The 17,964-nt window shown below is 43.4% G+C and overlaps 1 long non-coding RNA gene across 1 annotated transcript; it reads right to left on the bottom strand.

The window, feature by feature from the left end:
- Positions 1 to 12,235: 12,235 nt before the first annotated feature.
- Positions 12,236 to 12,665, bottom strand: LOC307045897. Its single transcript, XR_013810017.1, has 2 exons — positions 12,369 to 12,665; positions 12,236 to 12,275 (listed from the first exon to the last, which is right to left on the bottom strand). It is a non-coding gene; the product is annotated as an uncharacterized lncRNA (long non-coding RNA).
- Between the last annotated feature and the right edge of the window lie 5,299 nt (positions 12,666 to 17,964).

Here is a 17,964-nt window from a genome sequence, read left to right on the forward strand (position 1 = left end):
AGGATGTCAGCTACAATCCTGTGTAAGCCATCAGGGAGGCAGCATGACGAGACCCAAGGCAGGACCGCAGAGACAGGTTCAGCCACGACCCGAAGTCCACGACTTAATCCAGAACTGAGGATAGAGGATCCAAGACACAGGACTACAGCAAGAGGATCAGCCTCGACTCCGGATCCCGGCGTAGAGATAGATACAAAACAAGAAAAAAGATTTGGCTGGGTTAATCGGAACAAGAGAATACACAGACACAGACAGAGAGGGAAAAGGTCATTGGATAAAAGTTATTCTTGATAACCCTCTAGAAAGATCTCATGAACTTCCCCACTCAATCTATCAAGACCCGAGCAGTTCTATTAGATATAGGATAAGAAACAGAGATAGGGAGCACAACAACCTATCTCTTCGTCAGATGCACTCCCCCGCTTATCTAAGCGACTCTGTACCCCGTTACCCTCTACAAGGCCATAGACCAGCAGAGGGAAAATGGGGGGTGGGTAAGGGTAAGGGTTTTTAAGAATAAACCGCAAGGGTCAAAAGGGAGAAAATATGAAATATAAGGTACTATATTTTAAGTAATCCTATCTACTATTCTTATATTCGAATAATGTATAAACTATTTTAAAAATACTTTATGAAATCCTATGTTATGTTATAAATATTAAAATAAAGAACTAAATGAATAAATAAAGAACTAAATAAATAATTAAACAAAAGCCAGAGAGAAAAAGTGAGTTTTAAGTGTTGATTTAAAAAAAAAACAGGGTCTGGGCCGACCTCACATGGAGGGGCAAAGTATTCCAGAGCCTGGGCCAGCCGCTGCGAAAGCTTGATGCCCTCGGGTTTTAAGCCTGGTCTTAGACACTATCAACAGCAGCTGATCAGCCGACCTTAAGGCTCTGCCTGGGGTGTATAGCGATGGAGGAGTTTGGCTATATAAGAGGAATGGCTGCACAGAATGTCACGAAGGCTTAGTCGCGAAAGACCCTTCCTTAACTGAAGGGTTTGGTTTTAACCCCTCTTTCAGCACAGTGGATAGAGCCGGCGGACCGCATGCAGCGACGTCCTGCGCACAACTGGTTCAAATCTTGGAATGGATGAACTTTTAATCATTGCCCGCTTTTCAACTTTAATACTATAGTTGATAAAAGGCCCTCCCCCGGCCAAAAAGTACAAAATAAAAAGAATAATTACCTCAATAAAGATATTTGAGTGTTCCCCATCCCACATAATCACCCCCTGCCATAATTACACAAGCACACCCAGCCAATGCCCCATTTTCCAGCACTCTCTTCTCAATAAACCAATACACACAATTATCAATCTTTAATTGCAAATAGAACATGATATTCCGTGTGTACCCTCCAGCATCCAATGAACCTGACCGTGGATCTCAATGAGCTTATCAGCTTCAGGGAAGATCTGTCATACAAGTTTCATTTATACCAAAAATAACCGATTTCTATTAAACCATAAAACTGAATGCAATGAACATTTTAACTTTTTAAATCAACGGATGTATACACAACCTTTTTAGCCTAGTACTGAAAGTAGTCTTACTTCAAGAATGTGAGCACAGCGTCCTCTGCTGAGGGAACCCATGTACTACACATCAGAGTTAGGGATGGATGTGTAAAAAAAAGGCCTAGTCTGGAATGAGAATGGCAATTATGCACAATCAATGTTAGTGTTTTTGAATCCAAATATACTTGGTGTCTATTGAACATGGTAGCCAGTAAAGTTTCATGGTACATTTGGCCTTCTTTAGTGCAATTGTCTGTGGATTCTGATTTGACAACGGAGGAAATTATAGAAGCAATTGATGCCATAAATGCCGGCAAAGCAGCTGGTCCTGATGGATTACCAATCGATATTTATAAGAAATTCAAGAGGAAACTTTTAACTCCAATTATGGAAATGCTTCAGGAATCCTATACAAACGGGTCACTCCCTCCCTCATTGAGAGGTGCCATGATCATTGTACTATTAAAACCAAACAAACCAGCCCATAAATGTCAATCTTTCCGTCCAATCTCACTTCTAAATTCAGACATTAAAATTCTCTGCAAAGTATTAGCACGTAGATTGGAGTCTGTTCTTCATATGTCATTATAGATATGGATCAAAACGGATTTGTTAAACGGAGACAAGGCTTTCATAACGTACGGAGAGTGTTAAATATACTTTACGAGAGGAAAGATGCGCCAGACACTGCTCTGCTACCAGTCGATGCCGAAAAGGCGTTTGATAGAATAGATTGGCCTTTTCTATTTGCAACACTAGACCGTTTTGGATTTGGGACTGCTTTCTATTGTGCACTCAACCCACAGCTGAAATTCTGACTAACAATGTTATTTCTCAACCATATAATATTAATAGGGGCGTCAGACCATGGATGTATAATAAGAACTGGATACAGCGTGTGAGGCGGGGCCTCATTCATTCCTATGAGAGTTCCTCAATAGAGAACCGCAGTGACGCCTCGTAAAACCCGGAAGTAAACTTCTTCCGGTTCCTTAGTCAAAAACCAATGCAAATTCTCCATAGGATTTTGGAAAATAACTCGAAATAAGGTCTGTGGTTGACACACATTTAAGAGAGGGATCACGTTTTGTTCAGCCGGATAATCTCCACATGTCAACCCTACTTTTATAATTTTTGAATCATAAATCTAGTCGCCAGAAGCAAAATGCTAACGTTATGCTATAAACGAACTACAAGCCAGTACAGCAGCAGGGTCGCACGACTTCAACGTCACGCCAACTTAAGATCGTTTCAACTGACTTGCACTGAAACTGCACTTTGAACACTTTAAATATATTAACATTTTAAACTGTATACCCCGGTTATCTAGGCCCTTTTTGTTTTGTTTAATGTGTACCACGTTTATCTAGGCCCTTTTTGTTTTGTTTTATGTATACATGTCACACTGTGGGAAACGAGATTTCGAGATTTCTGGATGTATAACACATGTCGAATTTTTGACAATAAAGCTGAATTTGACTTTCGCGTGCTTGCATATTTTAACAAAGCTTTTCATTTTAGCCACAATGAATTTAACTAGAAGTCATGGCTGTGTCAATTACCAGTCTGATATCGTTTTACAAAGATGACAAGAAGAGTGTAGATAGAGGAGAGAACCACTACAAGTCAGGACACGTAACAGTGCAGCCTAGATGAAGGTGTGCTTACCGGTGTTGTCAGGGCTAGCATGAGGGACAAGGTTTATAGTGTCGGTGAGTAGTGATAGCAAGAGTACCGTTAACCTAGAGTTCATTTATTCACATTAATTCCCATCAACAAATCAATTGTATGTGTCACATGAAATCTTTATTAGGCAAGGCAAGTTTATTTATATAGCACTTTTCAACACAAGGCAATTCAAAGTGCTTTACAAAAAATGAAAGACATTAAGAAAATGGCATTTAAAATCAGTCATTAAAAAGAAAAGCTCATAAAATAAACATTAAAAGAAAAAATACATGGATAAAAGTTACAGTGCAGTCTAAGATAGGAATAGTTCAATTAAAAGCAGCGACAAAAAGAAAAGTCCTCAGCCTGGATTTAAAAGTAGTAAGAGTTTTAGCGGACCTGCAACTTTCTGGGAGTTTATTCCAGATATTTGGAGCATAATAACTGAACGCTGCTTCTCCATGTTTAGTTCTGACTCTGGGGACAGAAAGCTGACCCGTCCCTGAAGACCTGAGAGACTTGGATGGTTCATAATTTAGCAGGAGGTCAGAAATGTATTTTGGGCCAAAACCATTCAGTGCTTTATAAACAGCAGCAGTATTTTGAAATCTATTCTTTGACACACAGGAAGACAGTGTAAAGACTTCAGAACAGGAGTGATGTGATCCACTTTCTTAGTGTTAGTGAGGAACCAGAGTAAAGACTTCAGAACAGAAGTGATGTGATCCTCTTTCTTAGTGTTAGTGAGGACTCGAGCAGCGGTGTTCTGAATCAGCTGCCGCTTTCTAATAGATTTTTTAGTGAGACCTGTGAAGACACCATTGCAGTAGTCCAGTCTACTGAAGATAAAAGCATGGACACGTTTTTCCAAATCTTGTTGTGACATTAGTCTTTTAATCCTAGATATGTCCTTTAGGTGATAGTAAGCTGATTTAGTAACTGTTTTAATGTGACTGTTGAAACCAATAACTAATTTAACCCGCTCACAAGACAGCCCACCTCCGAAGATCGTGACTGGCTGAGGGACAGACTCGGGGGCAGGTTTTCAGGAATTTCGTGGCTTCTCTCCCCCGAGCCAGAAGAGGAACACTACAGCTTGGAAACACTTACTGTTCCTGAAATTATCAAATCTGTTGGGCATCAGGGACCTGAGGCAATTGTGGCAAGCATGGCATTGTCTGAGGAGCAACAGAGGGCAATTCAGGTGGCTACCACTGGTCAGCGAACCAACCCAAATTGGCATTTGTTCAGGAAAGGAAGGTTGACTGCCAGCAACTTTGGAGCTGTCCTGAGGTCAAAGCGTGTGACTGCTTCCTTTATTGCCAGGGTGCTCGGTCAACAACAAGCCCTTGATGGTGTTTTGTCTGTACAGTGGGGGACTATGAATAAATGTGAGGGCGTCAAGGCATTCACCACTGCAACCCAGATGCAGGTCCATGAGTCAGATTTGTGGCTCTCCCTATCAGGATTGTTGGGGGCATCTCCAGATGGTCTGGTAGGGTCTTCCGCTGTGCTGGAGGTAAAGTGTCCCTACAGAGCCAGGGAAATGACAATTAGTGAAGCATTGCAAATCAAGGGCTTCTGTGTCAGTAAGGAAGGAGAAACATTCAGCCTGCGTGAGGAACATCCTTACTGGCACCAAGTGCAAGGTCAGCTTCACCTCACTGCAAGAAAGAAGAAGAAATTAAAAAATCGTGAAATTTTTTTAAATTTACATTTACTCGCCTTTGCAATGTTGTGGTTGTTAGAGTGTTAGGTTTCCTATCAGCTCGTCTGTTGGGAAGATATAAAATATTAGTTTCATGGAAGTCACACCGTCACATATAAGAACATTAAGACATACAGTACATAGGCTAAAACAAAACATCTAAAGATATAACCTTGCACTTCGATAAGTCTCGGGAACATTTTCACTATTTTGACATTTTTATAGATGAAAATTGAACTAAAGAAATAAATGGTAGATTAATCCATATTGAAAATAGGTGTCAGCTGCTACACTAATTATAATAGTTATATTTCTTAATTAATTAAGATAAGATATTACTGTATTGATCCTAATTTGGGAAATGTTTGTGTTGCAGCAGCATAACAAGAAAAACAAAATATAAATTATTATATATACAAAAGTATGTGAGGGATGGAATATTAAATTGAATATAAATGTAAAATGTACATGTGATTTTACGTCCAAGAGAAGCTATGGAGCAGAGAGTTCTCTGCCAGCCAGAGGTGATTTGTTATTAGTTCAATATGTCAAACTGATTTCCCTGACTACAATCTTTAGTTACATGGTGAAACGTTATGCTGCTTGTACTAATTAGACTTATCATATAAGCCACGCAGGTTTTAATAGGATGTATTCATTATCTTTACTTATGTTGCGGTCTTTTCAGCAGTGCCATCTCTAAAACGGCGATACAATCACTACCCATCATTTACATTTCACCGTGACATGGAAAAAAATGTAACATCAGCTTACCTCATGACACGAATCCAGACTCTCCTTTGGAAAACATCGGCCGGGAAACGATAGAACAAGCACGTTTCATGCGAAGACCTGTGGCTGCAACCCGGAGCAAAGCAACAAACCATTGCGTAGCTAACTAGTAGCGCTAGCTTTAGCTAACGTTAGCTAACGAAACGAACTGCCGAGTAAAATTGGACAACACTGGTAATTAATTATTCTATAATTTGTAAAACTACGGTGTTAAAAACGACAATTTCAAAAATGCAGATTCTAATGGTCAGATATAGATATACAGATACTAAAGATAGGCAGGTACTTGCTTTCAAGAAGAACACAGGGGAAAACAAACTTAGCGGGAGTGTTTACATGTTCGGCGTAATGACGTAAAGCGGCCTCGACAATTTCTGTAGTCCTATTCAGCCACTCGGTAACAACCATCGTTTTTCAGACACGTAAACTCTTCAAAAATCCCAAGTGGGGTCACTGCTGATGTATTTAATGTCGTAGAACAAAACGTGATTCATCTCTTAAATTTGTGTCAACCACAGACCTTATTTCGAGCTATTTTCCAAAACCCTATGGAAAAAATGCATTGCTTTTTGAGGAAGGAACCGGAAGTGCTAAAAATGCTAACTTACTTCCGGGTTTTAAGACGCATCACTGCGGTTCTCTATAGCGCATGATGATAAAATGTCCCAACTTTCGAGAGAGCGAAACATCACAGATTACGCCTGAGAAGTACCCGTATGTGCGCTCATAGCGCATGCGCAACTTTAACCATTCCCCCAAAATGGTCGTTCACATCAAGCACGTCAATTTGTGTACACGTAACAGCACCGCGCGTTCATGACAGCATGGCACTGGATTGTTATATGATGGAGTTTGATATTAACGAGGCGGCCGCGGTAGTTAGCAGCTAATGGCTAGCTAGTAAATATGCTAATTTCCACATCAATCGTTATGTACTTTTATATTACGCTGATGTAACAGGATCTAGTGATATCCAAGCAACAGAGCTGAATTTAGCATGATACTTGTGTGGGTTGTACATGAAACCACTTGGTAATATATAAAAAATATATGTATTTTGAATTATGATCAATTGTGATTTAAATCTTTATCTAAAAAGTAAAGCTGATGATGGATTACTGTGGTGGAGTTAAAATAACAATAGCCTATTTCTCTTTGAAATGTGATGGAGTAAAAGGATAGTAACTGATTATTCATGTTAAGTACCCAACAAGTAACTAAAACGTATTGTACTGTCTATCTCCCGACAGTATGGGTGGAATCAAGATGGACGGAAACAACTCCTAGGTTTGATAATTTAATCAAATCCAAATAGGTTGTTAACCTTAGAAGAAAAAAGGACAACAACAATACAACAATTAGGATCACACATATCCCATACAACTTAAATCAAATTCAATATAATAATCACACTTACTAGTGGCCTCTCCTGATTCCTCAATCTCAATGACGTTCATTTATGTATCCCCTCTACACATCAATAAACCCTGTGAAGCTCCACCCAGATTTACAGTATCACACACATAAACTGAACCCCATTAATTGAACCCTCATACACCCAGCACAAACATGAGTTTACAGCACACCTCCCACTTGGCACCCTGGTCGGATGACCCAAGGAGGCCACCAACCTAAATAACCTTGCTCTGGTGGTGGTGTCTGAGGAGGTTCTTCTCCTTAGTTCTCTACTTCGGAATCTTCCACGACCCCGAAGCCAGGTCCCCCCGCAGAGGCACAGGTTTGCCTTTTCTTTTGTCCAGGACTCTTGCCTCCCACTTTGCTTGACCCGTCGCTCGGCCTCTTCTAGTCAGCCATTTCTCTGCAGCTCGCCGGACCCATGCGACCACTCCACATAGCCTAGCCAGACTGCTGAACCTCTCTGGTTTTACCAGGTTCACAACAGCAATGCTTCGAAACTTTCCTTCCGGTCTTCTCTCTGTCAAGACTGAAGCTTCTTCCCTTTCGGAGGTTTCTGGGGATCCACCAACCTTAACTAGGGACTCCTCAGCCTCTGCGTCCTTTCCACTGGTGTCGTCAGGGATAGGGGTTTTGGTTGACTGGGCTCTGGTGAGTATTGCCGAGAATGCTTTTCTTTGAAGCTTGCCCACACTTTCTCTGGCACCAGTTGCCACCTCAGCGGCCGACTTCATGGGCCATTCTTCTAGCGGCCTCACCAGGAACTCTGGTCCCCTCTGCCACTCTGAGCCCTCTCCCAGGTCTTCAGGAGTTGCTCCTTTTGTTACGATGTAGGCGATGTTAAGTGGCACTGGGATCCACCACCAGTCTGCTACTGCTCCAGCTTGGACCTGCTCTGCAGTCCTCTGCCTCCCACTTTGGCCTGACCTGACCCATGGTTTGAGGGAGAAGCCTCCGGCGCTCAGGATCTCTTCTACCCCCTCTGTGATTTCCTCCAGTCTCTTTTGGTCATTGTGGGATGTTAAGATATCGTCCACATAACTGTCCTCCTCCAGGACCCTGCGTTCTTCCACCATATGCGCGAACCTGGGCAGCCGAGCAGTCTCCCTCATTGCCAACTGTGCGATGCACCCAGCGGGTCGGTCGCCAATATTTACCCTGGTGATGGCTTACTCACCGATGTCCTCTTCTGGGGTGTCTCTCCAGAGGAACCTGTGCAGGTGGACTTCGCGCTCTTTTAGCCAGACTGAGTTGTACATCTTTCGGATGTCTCCTAGGACTGCATGCTCTCCCGCCCTGAATCGGAGTAAGACCGATCTGATGGGGTTCAGCACATCCGGCCCCTTAAGCAGAAGGTCGTTCATGCTGACCCTCCTGAACTGTTGACTGCTGTTCCAGACCAGTCTCACTGGTGTCGTCACTGAGTGGGGGTTTGGCGCGACCATGTGGCTCACGTACCACACTGGTCCTCTCCAGCCGTCTATCATCTCCGTGGTGAGTTTTACTGCCGCGCCTCTCTCCACCATCTCGTGAATCTGACCTTTGTAGGCGGACTGCCACTCAGTTTCCTTCCTGAGCTGCTTCTCTGTTTTCAGGAAGGTGGCCTCCACTCCTCTTCTGTTGTTTGGAAGTGAGGCTGGGTCCTCGGTCCATGGGTAAGATGCGTCCCAGTGCGGAGTCAGGCAGTGTTCATCTTTGGCCATGTAGGACAGCCCCTCTTTAATCACTTCCAGCTCCCTTTCTTCTGCCAGGGTCATTTCCTTTCCTCCTGGCTGGCATGTCCCGCAGCGACACCCACCACACCTGGGTTCACAGGCCGCACCGATGCTGTCCCACTTCCACCGCTCGAGAACTTCTCTCCTTGTTGCAGTTGTATTCCTGGTCTCCGCCTTTACTTCCTGAGTCAGGCTCTTGGTCTCCTCTTCCCTCAGAATCTCAGGACTCTCAACTACTTCTCTGTACCCCACTGCAGCTGTCCTCATCGAGCGAGCGAAGTGCGTCTCAGACTGGTGCATTGCCACTTTTACATCCTCGAACAGACTGGGATGTGCTCCGCCCACGGTTTTACCCAGTGGGCCCTCCCATAAGACGAGGTCTCCAACTATCCTCAGTCTTTGTGGAGCGAGTCTCCCCTCTCTGTGACTGATGAGAAGCTCGACATGGTCTGGTCTCTTCAGTTCCTCCGTTGCAACCTCCGGAAAGAACCTCTTTAGCTGTTCAGGTCTGACGCTCCGATGCACTTTAGCGATCTCCTCCAGGCCATAACAAACCAGCTTGTGAGCCCTCACAGTACCTTTGGGGGTCTTGACTCTTACTCGCAGGAGGTACCTCTTCGTCTTGACTGTCACGGTCATTCCTCCAACTCCATGCACAATCAGAGTGACTTCTTCTCTGCTCAGACCGAGCCTGTCAGCCGCTGCATGAGTGATGTAGTTGGTGTCTGATGCGAGGTCAATCAGAGCTCCGATCTTTTGCCCCGCGTTGGCAGTGACTTCCAACAGCATCATGATGACAGGGTGCTCGGTCAGTCTATTTTCTTCCAGAAGTCCACCTTCATCCTTCCTAGCGCTCCTTGTCACTGAAGTCTTGTTGCTGTTACTGAAAGCTTTCATGATCTCCGCCGCCGCCTCTGGGGAACATTTGGACAAGGCTAGCTTTTGTTCTTCTGTTAGCTCCCTTACCCTCTCACTGCCTTTTCCAAGTTTCCCCTTTGGTAGCTGTTCCCATTTTGGACAGAGGAGGTAGTGGTGGTCCGAGGAGGTTCCCTCTTGGCAGTCTTCCCTGTTGCAGAGGAACCTGTCTGTGCACTCTTCTACCACGTCGTGACATCCAAGACAAACGCGGCATGCTCCTACCTTCTTCACAGCAGTCTTTCTCTCAGCCAAGCCAAACCCCTTGAACTTCTTGCAGAAGAATAATTTGTTATTGTGTTTCTTCTCTCCACACACGACGCACTCCCCTTTTGGAGTGTCCCTTCTGGTGGCTTTTGTGTAGGCATACTTCCTCTCGAACCTGTTTTGCGGCTTTTCCATTTTTTCAGATGTCTCTGTTATTTTCAGTTGTTCCAAGCTCTCTAGAATTTCTTCTTGCTCCTTCAGGAACTTCAGAAGCGCATTGAAATGGTTGACTGGGGTGACACCGTTTTCGGGCTTAGCCTTGAAGATGACCCACTCTCGCTTCACCTGGTCGGGCAGCTTGCTTTCTATAGACCTAATCATCAGCGGGTGGTTGATGGCTCCAGGGTTCCCGAGGTCTGTGAGGTCTGCCAAAGCCTTTTCCACAGCTTGGATGAGGTCTATCACCTTCCTCGGCGTGTCTCCTTTCACAGCTGGTATCTTCTCCAGTTCTGCGACGATCTGCAGTGCAATCGTGGACCTGTTCCCGTAACGGTTCTCCAGTACTCTGAACATGTCTTCGACTGTACTGTAGCTGGCCAATGTGACATCCTTTTTTACCTTCTCTTCCATGCTGTCTAGAAGCTGGAACTTCTTGACTTCAGGCGACCCGGACGGTTCTCCCTGCTTCTGCAAAGATTCCCAGTCCTTTTTCCAGCGGTGAAACTCCCTCATACTGCCACTGAACTTGGGAAGGCTTACCGGCTTGAGTCGTATCTTTGATATCGCTCCCATCGGGTTGTCTCTGGGTCCCGTGCCTGCCACGCCAGTAGTGTGCGCCTCTTCCACTGCTTTGTGCTGCGCTTTCATGAGTTCAAACCGTGCTTCTTCTGCTGCAATCTGAGCCTCGGCCAATTTAGAGCGTTGGGCCTGGTCTTGTCTTAGCTGAGCCAGGGCGAACTGGGCGCGCTCATCCTCTGCTGCGGTGCGTGCCAACTCTGCTGCACCGCGTGCTTTGTTAAACTCAGCTTCCTTTTGACGCTTGAGTGCATTTTTCCTTGTCTCCAGCTGGCGCACTATCTCTTCCACATCTGTTTTAGCAGTCTCAGGAGCCCACCCCCTCCAGGTGCTGTGCACTTCTTTTAATTCCTTAATGAGTATTTCTAAATTATTTAGCTGCTTTTCGTAACTCTCATAGCTTACTAGGTCAATTTGTGTCGCTTCTGCCTCCTCATAGACCTTTTCAGCTTCCCCGACAGCAAACATCACTTTCCTTTCTCCATGCCTAGACCAAAGGTTTGCTTTAATCACTTCACTGATCTCTTCAAGCCTTTGGCTGGTTTCTCCATCCGTCTTTTCCACGTCTGCCCTCAGCTCTTCTGATACTTGGTCCTCGTCGCTATCAGTGTTCAGAATTAATTTCATCAGGTATTCACTGTTGGCCTCTGTGACTTTGGTGGCGGCCTTGTGGACTTCACCATATTCTTTCATCAACTCCTCCTCTGACATAGTGTTCACCATCTTTGTTACTGAGTTCACCTTACGACCTAGAGCCACCTTCGCCCTCGTCCGCAGGTCTTTCAGATGCTTCACTGTTTCCTCCCCCTTAATCATCTCTCTGAATTTAAGGCTGAGTTTAGCTCAATCTGTCTTATCCTGGCTAGCTAGCTGGATACCTAGCTGGTTGGCTTCGTTTTCTAGCCAATAGCTTGGTGTCTTTGACTTGGATAGCTAGCTTGGTTTTGTATGCTAGCACCCTTCAGTGTGCTAGCTAGCTAGTTATTGTCTTCTTGCTGGTTAGCTTTGTTTCCTGGCAACCTTCAGTCTGCTGTCTAGCTACTGCTTCGTCTTTGCTATGCTACCGCTAGCTTCTTTGGCTAGATAGCGCCGAAAATAGCCTTGTCACTCACGTGTTCCGACCACGTTAGCTCCGCTAGCTTTGCTAGACTCGGGCCTTCCCTTTCCGCCGACCGTTGCGACCACGGGGTTTCCTTGTCGTCCGGTCGTCAGCTCTACTTGCGGACCGGCGTCCCTCGGTGCTTCGCGAGCTCCGCTAGCTTCGCTAGCTTCGTTAGCTCCGCTAGCTTTGTTAGCTCCGCTCCGCTAGCTTCGACGGTCCTTGCTAGCTTTGCTAGCCTCGGGCATTCACTTCCCGCCGACCGTTGCTGTAGTCTATCTTCCTAGCTGTCTCTCGCCATCGGTTGAAACCTTTATTCCTCCCGATGCGGGTAGTTAACAACTGTACTGTCTATCTCCCGACAGTATGGGTGGAATCAAGATGGACGGAAACAACTCCTAGGTTTGATAATTTAATCAAATCCAAATAGGTTGTTAACCTTAGAAGAAAAAAGGACAACAACAATACAACAATTAGGATCACACATATCCCATACAACTTAAATCAAATTCAATATAATAATCACACTTACTAGTGGCCTCTCCTGATTCCTCAATCTCAATGACGTTCATTTATGTATCCCCTCTACACATCAATAAACCCTGTGAAGCTCCACCCAGATTTACAGTATCACACACATAAACTGAACCCCATTAATTGAACCCTCATACACCCAGCACAAACATGAGTTTACAGCACACGTATAATACTTGAAGGAAAGGTGTAAAATGTTTCCATAAATACCAATATCACAATACAACACCCCTTGTTGTTAAATACCAACCATGTATATATATGCCACTAAAACTGTGTAATATAGTTGGCTGCTAAATCCTCCAAACTGTTACAGGATGTGTATTTTGTAAAATGTGTAACTTTTTTTATTATAATTTCTTGTTTTTAATCTTTAATACTTTTTGTATGCATACTTTAATTAACATTAGGCTGTCTTAGGCTCTTTTCTGCTGTAACAATGTAAATGTATTCTGATTCTGATCTAATTGATATGTTTTTGTCAGTTTGTTTCCCTATATTGAGACACTTGTTTTGTTTAAGAATATTTCTCCTTTTTATACAGACATCCCCAACCATAGTGGAATGCTGTTGTAAAGGATTGCATTGATCCGTGCATCAATACCTTCACCCAGCTTTGAGGCCTCCAATGAATGAAATCATCTTGTGGCTGGGAAAAATGTGAACAAATAAATCTCACAAAGAGTGACTTTCTGGTGTCATCATTATAATGTCAAAGACAAGCACTTTCAGTAACAATATATAAAATCATTCAGCAGCAGAGGTTGGGGTGGAAACAGCATTTCTAACTAAGATGATTAAAATATTACAAGTTAAACATCAAGATGAACATACTATTATTAATTTAAAAAGTACATGGGAAACTTAAATATCCTGCAATAGGAACAAATGTGCCAAAATATTTCTAACATAAACATAAACTGAGGGCTTTCTTCCTGAGCCGCTGGGAGTAAAGGTCCTCCATGGATGGCAGCTCCATCCTGGTGATGTGCTGTGCAGTTTTCACCACCCTCTGTAAAGCCTTACGGCCCGTCTACACTACAGGCATCGAAAAATGCTTTCAACGCTTCGCCCATTCACTTGAATGGGGTGACGTAGAAGATTTTTAATCTTCGCCGAACTGCATTGTGGGGAGCATGGCATGGCTTTGCAAGCATCACGAGCATCTATCGGAATCAAAAGTTGAACAATGTTCATAATCCCGCTTATGCAAATCCCGCCAGTGCAAGCGCTAGCGCTAGCCAATGAAACCGCGTGCAAGCTGGGAGAGCCAGACCGCAGTTCATTTCCTCATATTCCAAACGAGATATTACGGTAGCAAATCACCCGGTTCTTTACGACCAGAACCTTTTACCGGGATACAAACCGGAGGAACCAGGCATGGAGGGAGGTGGCAGAGACAGTGGGTGAAACTGGTAGGTTTTTCGCCTGTTTGGAGAGTTTATATCCAGTTTACTTAGTTTTAACATTGCTATTGCTTTGTATGTCGGGGGCGGGAGATTCATGTGATTGGTTGTTGGTCGCGCTGCTCGCAAAAAAACGCCAAGCTTCAGACACACCCAGCTTCAAGATTTTTTGATGCCTGTAGTGTAGACGGGCCTTTACGATTAAGGGCGGTGCAGCTGCCGTACCAGGCCGTGATGCAGCCGTGTCCGTGATGGACCCCGAGGGACCTGAAGCTTCTGACTCTCTCCACCGTAGTCCCATTGATGGCGATGGGGGCGTGTCCCTCTCTTTGCTGCTTCCTGCAATCCACAATCAGCTCTTTGGTTTAGCTTACGTTGAGATGAAGGTTGTTATCCTGGCACCAAGATGTCGGGTTTTCGACCTCCTCTCTGTACGCCATCTCGTCGCCGTCTGTAATCCGGCCGATGACGGTCGTGTCGTCAGCACGCAGGCCCGTACCAGTGTCTTGAAGTGTTCCTCCTGGGACACATCCAAAATTGAGAAGAAAGAGAACAGACACACCACAGCTGGGTGAGGCTGGGGAAGATGAGTGAGGGAAAGACAGAAACAAAACAGGGGAACTAAGATGAGTGAGGGAAAGAGAGAAACAAGACAGGGGGACTAAAGTTTAAGAGAGAGGAAGAACACAGAATGTGAGTGAACAGTTTGATTCAATTACACATTTAAAAAAAATGGTGTGAGTAAGTGAAGACATCCTTACAAGGAGGACTGCCCTGCCAAATTTAAAAGTTATTTTTGTTAATATACTAGAATCCAAAATCCTGCTTCATCGCTGTGACAAGCTCCACACCTTTGATGTTGCCAAGGTCGTTGCCGCCACAGTGGATGAGCAGGACATCCGGGACTATTCTTCCTCTCAAGGACTGATAGAGAAAGGGAAGAAGGTTCCTCCACCTCAGACCACCCTTGCCAAACCACCACACACGGCAATTGAGACCCAGGTTGCTTCCCATGGTGTGTCTGGCTCTTTCTTCCCCACATTGAACGTAGCTGCTCCCTATTATCCACACATTGGGACCTAGATAGAATAAAATATATTGAAAAAGGAAAAAAAAGTGGTTATTGGTGATCATCTTTTAGAAAAGGCGAGTTGTCATATTGTTTTACGAAGACTACACAAGTTTAATGTTTATATTATATATAACTCTATAATTGTATATAGAATCATGATGAAGCTTTATAAGGATTAAGATTATATATTATTATTACATTAATTAATGCATGACTCATGACATTATTACGAAGCAGGATGTATTAAGTCACTGACTCTTTGTGATAAGGTCACAATCAACTGATTTCACTTATCCGATGTAAAAATAAGGTACATATGAAATTAAAGGGTATGCAATCAACAAATTACTGAAACAAAATGAATACAAATGCTTTTAAGAACTATACAGCACCTTGTCCAAGTATGGCGGGCTGCCCACTCTCCTTCAGGATTGGATTGGATGTTGATCCGGTTATTTCTGCCATCTATAAATAAAGTACAAATGATTAGCTCTTCACGCCTCTTTAAAAATAATATGTGTTCTTGAAGATTCTGTATGCATCGTCGTTTACAATGGTAAGGACATTGCATTGGACATTTGTTGTGACAAAGATATGTCATTTTTAGTTTTTTCATCTCACATTTATAGATTTTAAATAAAAATATATATATAAAACGAATTATAAATTCAAAGTCTGGTTTCTAGAAAGTTAGCTAATGCATACAGAGTTAACATTGCAGAACTGCTGGCATGCATACATTTCTAGCATTTTGGTTAACTATGAAAAGTATGGAAAACCACTGAGCAAACATCCAACATTAGCTTAGCCACAGTAGCGGTTGCTGTTGAGTAGTTTGGCTTATTTTACTATTTTATATGAGAACATGTTACATTACATACAGACATTAAGGAGGCAGGTTACAAAATCAATATGTTTCCGTCTCTTACCTTTTGGAGCAAACTGTCAAAGTTGTTGATTCATGTGATGTGACACGTCACACCACATGAACCTGCCGGGCGGCGCGGTCCCTTGGGTTAGATGCGCGTTCATAATGCAGAGGGAAATAACTCTCAGAATAACGTTATTAGCAAATTTTTACAACTTGAGGAACGAATGTTTTTAACGTTCATACTGGGTAGTTTATTTAGTTTAAAAAAAATCATCCAACGACTTACAGACCACTCTTTCCCCATGTAAGTCAATGGGAAAAAGTGTTTCCGGGACCAGCAACCAAACGGAAGTGTAGTACCGCCGTTTGGCCACGACGAATATTCTCATCAGACTCCGGCGCACTTCCTGGGGGCTTGGGTCAGACAGGGGTGCCCTTTGTCACCTTTCCTATTTACACTTGCCATAGCAGTCAGGACACACAAGAATATTTCAGGTCTCAGGTTGGGACAATAAACATCGCATCGCTCTTTTTGCGGACGACGTCATTTTGTTCCTTACGGATTTAGCTAATTCAATTTCAGCTTTACTAAATGTAATTAAGACGTTTGGATTATTTGCAGGTTATAAGGTGAGTAATGCAAAATCCTCCATAATGCTATTGAATGAAAAAGAAAGATGCAATCCTATTGACCATGTATCCTCATTCAACTCAACACTCTTTTACCTACCTAGGTATACATATAGTGCCTGATGTGGGAATAATTGTTAAAACCAATTATGATCCTGCTGTCTAATCAATTTATAAATCACTGGAAAGATGGTCTAATATGCCAATTTCTTTAATAGGGTGAATAAATATACTGAAAATGAATATCCTTCCAAAACTATTGTACCTGTTTCAAAACATACCTTTACCCTTACCACTATCGCATTTCACTAAATTGAGGAAAACATGTTCGAATTTCATTTGGAATAATAGACGACACAGGCTACGTTTGACATTATTATACTTACCGTATGACAGAGGAGGACTCAAACTTCCAAACTTCCAGTGGTATTACTGGGCCGCCTAATTACGCAGCATAATGTACTTCTCCCCCGGCCCAGTCCCAGCGTGGGTAGACATCGAAGCCTTTTCACTTACCCCAAAATTGCCACTTAACTCATACATGTATTCTTCCAATGTTAAAAAGCTCAGGGAACAAACATCTAACCCGTTTGGTATAACATTTAATATGCGCTAGGGGAAAAAAATCATCAATGTCCCGTTTTAGCCCAATCTGGGGAAATTACCAATTTAAACCAGGAAGAATGGACCAAGGTTTCCATCATTGGGCAACGAAAGGTCTAACAAAAATAGGAGACATGTTTCAAGACGAAACGGTGATATCATTTGAACAGTTGCGTACTAAATTTGGCAGTTTTTTTTAAATACTTACAGGTACGAAGCTTTATAACTGCGTCCCGCAATCAGATACGAACTCCCCCACCACTTGATCACAACGATTGATCTCTGATAATTGTCATGGGAAAAGGCTTATTTCGGTGCTATATGACGTGTTGGTTTTTAACTCCACTGAATCAATCAATCAATCAATCAATCAATCAATGTTTATTTATATAGCCCAATATCACAAATGTTACATTTGTCTCAGTGGACTTCACAGTTTGTACAGAATATCAGTATGACAATACGACAACCTCTGTCCTTAGACCCTCACATCGTACAAGGAAAAACCTCCGGAGAAAACCCACAGTTTAAAGGGAAAAATGGGAGAAACCTCAGGGAGAGCAACAGAGGAGGGATCCCTCTCCCAGGACGGACAGACGTGCAATACATGCCGTGTGTAAATTGAAAAGATAATGCATTTGCAACATAGGTAGTCCAAATGTTTGGAAATGCATGTGTGTATAATAGGAAGATGAATCCACGAGGATATCCATCCAGGACTTATGATCCAGGACCACAGCCACGACTCAAGATCCAGGACTCGCGATCCATGACACAGGACCGCAGGATCATCCATGACTCCGGATCCCGGCGTATATAGACACCAAAAAGAAAGAAATTTGCGGAAGCTGGGTTAATCGGAACATGAGAGTACACAGGTATAGACAGAGAGAAGGAAGAAGTAAGATGTCCCCCGACAAACTAAGCCTATATCAGCAAAACTAGGGGCTGAATCTAATCAGCCCTAACTATAAGCTTTATCAAAAAGGAAGGTCTTAAGCGCACTCTTAAA

Source organism: Notothenia rossii (genome assembly GCF_949606895.1).
Source record: "Notothenia rossii genome assembly, chromosome: 7".
NCBI lineage: Eukaryota > Metazoa > Chordata > Actinopteri > Perciformes > Nototheniidae > Notothenia > Notothenia rossii.